Source organism: Otolemur garnettii, unplaced genomic scaffold, assembly GCF_000181295.1.
Source record: "Otolemur garnettii isolate 467f Iridium unplaced genomic scaffold, OtoGar3 scaffold00011, whole genome shotgun sequence".
Lineage (NCBI taxonomy): Eukaryota > Metazoa > Chordata > Mammalia > Primates > Galagidae > Otolemur > Otolemur garnettii.
In genome coordinates, this window is record NW_003852406.1 from 29,826,507 (window position 1) to 29,831,961 (window position 5,455).

The window sequence follows — 5,455 nt, forward strand, 5'->3', positions numbered from 1 at the left end:
TTCCAAAGACATTAGGAATTTGAGTTCGAGAGAATTTGTCAGTCTCTTTTAATATTTCTTTTCTCCCTTTTTTAGATGAATTAAAATTATTACTGGTAATATACATTAGGACAGACCAATATTTTATACTTTAGGACAGACTAATGTCTTATAATATCAGAATATACATATAACCATAATTTATACAAAACCAATTACCATATTATATTTGGCAATGTTTCCTATACATTTTTTGTGAAATGTATAGGAAGTTTGTGTTGTACACAAACACAATCAAATAAGTTTAATTTGTTCTCCTCAGGTTTTTAGTGGTTTTAATATTTTAAAAAGACAAAATTTAGAGTTGTGTTTTTGTTGTTTAGTTGGCCCAGCCTTGGTGTGTGTGGCCAGCGCCGCAATCACTGTGCTATAGATGCTGAGATCCAAATTTAGAGTTATGACTTTGGAAGTTTTGTCAAATATCAGAGGCTTAAAACATTTGTTCAAATAAGATTACAAGCCAAAAGATTTTAGAAGAAATACATAGTTAACTGGATCACATGTAAACTCCAGTTCCCTTTTATGAGCTTTATTTAATCTGCACAGACAATTTAAAAATATTCTAAACGTTAATGTTTGCCCTGGCTTTCACTTTTCTATACAACCATTTTGTTTCATGACAAATTTATTACACAAGATTCTTTCTTTATCCAATGCCATTTTCCCTTCTGTTTAATTTCTCCAACTCTCAAAAATATATTTCCTATAATGTAGAATCCTAGTTCACTATGAAGCTAATTATTCATTCAGTCAAACTGATAATTAGAAGGTTTAAAAAGCAAGAATTTTTTTCTTTGACAAAGACTCAGTTTCTCTAACAATTTAAACAACTAAATTATTACATTTTGAAATTCCTTTTAAATTCTTCATAAGCATTTACAACTTATACGCACCATTTTTCATTACTTTAAAATACTTCATTTTTGTCTTAAATCCTCTTTTTTACTTTAACCACCAGTTACTTTAAGATAAGAAGTTTTCACACAAGATTTCTTTCTTACACAAAATTATTCTCTTTTCTTTCATCTTTCTTTACTAAAGGTACATCTTCATATCCATGTCTTTTTTTTCTTTTTTGTAGTTTTTGGCTGGGGCTGCGTTTGAACCCGCCACCTCTGGCATATGGGGCTGGCGCTCTACTCCTTTGAGCCACAAGTGCCGCCCCATACCCATGTCTTTCTACACATTTCTCTCTCTCCTCTACTTACTAGTTTCTTTTATTTTTTAACCCCAAACTTAGAAGAAAGAAAATCATATACAAAGTTTCAATCAAGTTTCTCTAAACATCCGTGATGCTAAAGGAGTTAGATGTTTAGCTCAACTTTAAGATTCCATACAAACAGTGGGGTAGGGTGGCTAAACTTCATTTTCCAGAGGCAAAAAGTTATGTAATATACAGGGGGTTGTATTTTACCTTGTACTACTTACAAAAGCAGGTTCATTGTCAGAGCCTGCTCTTCCCCTGTATGTTCATTCCTCTATTGGTGAGCTGCTGTCACAGAGGACTGCCATGGGACTTCCCCATTACTCAGCAGAAGCCCTCATCTCCAAGTAATCAGCACAGGAGGGCTCTTAAGGAATGGCGTTAGTCAGGGTGTGCTGGGGAGCACCCCCATCAGGGAACCAGAATGTTGCAGGAAAACAGTGAATTAAAACAGAAAAACACTTATACCAACAATATAGAGGAAGGAACCTTTAATTGTTGGCAAGAACTCAGGTGTCTCGAGGCATAAAATGCTGAGTTCTAGGGAACATTGTTTTAAACTCTCTTATACGCATTCCTTTTTCTCTTCAGTTTCATATCAGCTATGTAGTTATAGGTACAGATGTTAGAAGCCAGGGTGTTCTTGTTAGTTACAGAGTTCTTTTCAAGGTTATTTTAGGTCAGTGTAGTTTGTTCTTATTTTTAGGGGAGTTCCTCATAGCTGCCTGTTGCTGTCTCAAGATCACTAAGAAGTATATTGTTATTCATTTCAATTAGTTTCCAAGTACTTACATACACACACTTCAACTTATTTCTTAACTTAGGCTGCTTTGATTTTCTACTTGAATTTCCATTTAAGACAGAATCAGTAAGCTGCTGGAATCTTTATGCAGTTCAAGAGTGTCTTTACTTTCTGCAATAGAAACCTCCCTAGATTAAGAAAAGGAGAGGGCCCCATGTCAGGGCGACAATAGTAGCTAGTAGCTCTGATAGAAGAGTTCTCCCAGGTGACAGAAAAAGGAGGGGCTCAAAGTCCAGTAATGTTGGGGCATCAAAGAGCTAGGGAGATGCAGAATAATTAGAATTAGCTGGGAAAAGTACTCCAGGTGGGGACAGAAGTATGAATAAGGTCACCAAAAAGAGGTAAAAACAAGTCAAAGCCATGCACTCTTCAGTGGATCAGTCTGGAGAGGCGGTGCTACCAAGCCCAATACCAATAATAGGGATGAGAGACCAATGACTGCCAGGCCAAAGATGCACCAGGCGGTGAGGGGTGTAGGACAGATAAGAGCAAGTAGATAAATAAGGCAGTCTCAGAAGGAGCAAAGTCTTGAATGGTCCCTTGAAAGGAAAGATCTGCAATCCACTTGCAAATGTCTCCAAGACTGTTTCAGGTTGAGACCAATCCTCCAATAAACACTGAACAAATGATATAAAATGACAAGGCAGACACAGGCCCGACATGAACAATGTCTAATAGTTTACACTTACTCTCCCACTCCTGTACTCTCAGAACCAGAACCAGAACACACTCTCACAGTCATACACTTTTTAATAGGCCTGTGGGTGATCTAACACCCATGAGGGTTGATTGGATCCCTGTTTTCATTTCAATGGTGTTTCTGGTGATGGGTGTTGACACACATCTCTGGGAGTCCCTGACAGACCAGTAGGGCTGAGGCTGCCCACTGGTCGGATTGTTCTACCGGCACACACCTCTGAGAGCTTCTGACGGGCCAACAACCTGGCAACCTGGGGTCCCTGTCTAAAGTTCCTATCTCTTTAGAGGGAGGTTCTTTATTTTTTTTCTTAATTAAATCATAGCTGTGTACATTAATGCATCATGGGGTACAATGTGCTGGTTTTACATATAATTTGAAATGCTTTCATCAAACTGATCAACATAGCCTTCATGGCATTTTCTTAGTTATAGTGTTAAGACATTTATATTCTACACCTAGTAAATTTCACATGTACCCTTGTAAGATGCGCTGTAGGTGTGGTGCCACCAATTACTCTCCCTTCATCCATCCTCCACCTCCCTCTCCCCTTTCCCCTTCTTCTTAAGCTATAATTGGGTTATACCTTTCATAAGAAAGCTATAAATTGGCTACATAGTAAGTAAGACTGAGTACATTGTATACTTTTTCTTCCATTCTTGACATACTTTGCTAAGAAGAATATATTCCAGCTCCATCCATGTAAACATGTAAGACGTAAAGTCTCCATCTTTCTTTAAGGCTGCATAATATTCCATGCTGTACATATATCACAATTTATTGATCCATTCATGGGTCGATGGGCACTTGGGCTTCTTCCATGACTTAGCAATTATGAATTGGGCTGCAATAAATATTCTGGTACATATATCTTTGTTATAATGTGATTTTTGGTCTTCTGGGTATATACCTAGTAGAGGAATTGTAGTATCAAATGGCAGGTCTATTTTTAGATCTCTAAGTGATCTCCAAACATCTTCCCAAAAGGAATGTATTAGTTTGCATTCCCACCAGCAATGTAGAAGTGTTCCCTTTTCTCCACATCCATGCCAACATCTCTGGTTTTGGGATTTTGTGATGTGGGCTAATCTTACTAGAGTTAGATAATATCTCAAAGTAGTTTTGATTTGCATTTCTCTGATGATTAAGGATGATGAGCATTTTTTCATGTGTCTGTAGGCCATGTGCCTGTCTTCTTCAAAGTTTTTCTTCAAGTCCCTTGCCCACCCTGAGATGGAATCGCTTGTTCTTTTCTTACTAATACGTTTTGAGTTCTTTGTGGATTCTGGTTATTAAACCTTTGTTGGAGACATAACCTGCAAATGTTTTCTCCCATTCTGAGGGCTGTCTGCTTGCTTTACTTACTGTGTTCCTGGCTGTGCAGAAGTTTTTTAGTTTGTTTAGGTCTTGGTAGTGTATTTTTGATGTTGCTTCAATTGCCTGGGGGATCCTCCTCATAAAATATTTGCCCAGGCAGATTTCTTCAAGAGCTTTCCTTGCACATTATTCTAGTATTTTTATATTTTCATGTTTTAAGTTTAAATCTTTAATCCAGTGAGAGTCTATCTTAATTAATGGTGAGAGGTGTAGGTCCAGTTTCAGTCTTCTACAGGTTGCCAGCCAGTTCACCCAGCACCATTTGTTAAATAGGGAATCTTTTCCCCACTGAATGTTTTTAATTAGCTTGTCAAAGATCAAATAATGGTAAGTAGCTGGGTTCATCTCTTCGTTCTCTATTCTCTTCCATACATCTACCTCTCTGTTTTGGTGCCAGTACCATGCTGTTTTGATCACTGTCAATTTATAGTATGGTCTGAGGTCTGGTAGCGTAATTCTACCTGCTTTGTTTTTATTTCTGAGTAATGTCTTGGCTATTTGAGTTTTTTTCTGATTCTATATAAAACAAAGTATTATTTCTTTGAGATCTTTAAAGTATGACAGTGGAGCTTTAATAGGAATTGCATTAAAATTGTATATTGCTTTGGGTAATATGGCCATTTTGACAATGTTGATTCTTCCCAGCCATGAGCATGGCATGTTTTTCCATTTGTTAACATCTTCAGATATTTCTTTTCTTAGAGTTTCATAGTTCTCTTTATAAAGATCTTTTATGTCCTTTCTTAGGTAAACTCCTCAATATTTCATCTACTGTGAACAGAATAGAGTCCTTGACTTTTTTTTCCAGCTTGATGATTATTGGTATATATACAGGCTACACATTTATGAGTGTTGATTTTGTAACCTGAGACACTGCTGTATTTCTTGATCACTTCTAAGAGTTTTGTAGTGGAATCCGTGGTGTTTTCCAGATATACCATCATGTCATCTGCGAATAGTGAAAGTTTGATCTCTTCTGACCCTATATGGATACCCTTGATTTTCTTTTCTTGCCTAATTGTGATGGCTAAGGCTTCCATTACAATGTTGAAAAGCAGTGGGGACAACGGGTAACCTTACCTGGTTCCTGATCTGAGTGGAAATTATTTCAATTTAACTTCATTCAATATGATATTGGCTGTGGGTTTGCTGTAGATGGCCTCTATCAATTTAAGAAATGTCTCTCTATACCAATTTTTTTAAGTGTTCTGATCATAAAGGGATGCTGGATGTTATTGAAAGCTTTTTCTGCATCAATTGAGAGAATCATGTGGTCTTTGTTTTTTAATTTGTTTATGTGATGAATTATATTTATAGATTTACGTATGTTGAACCA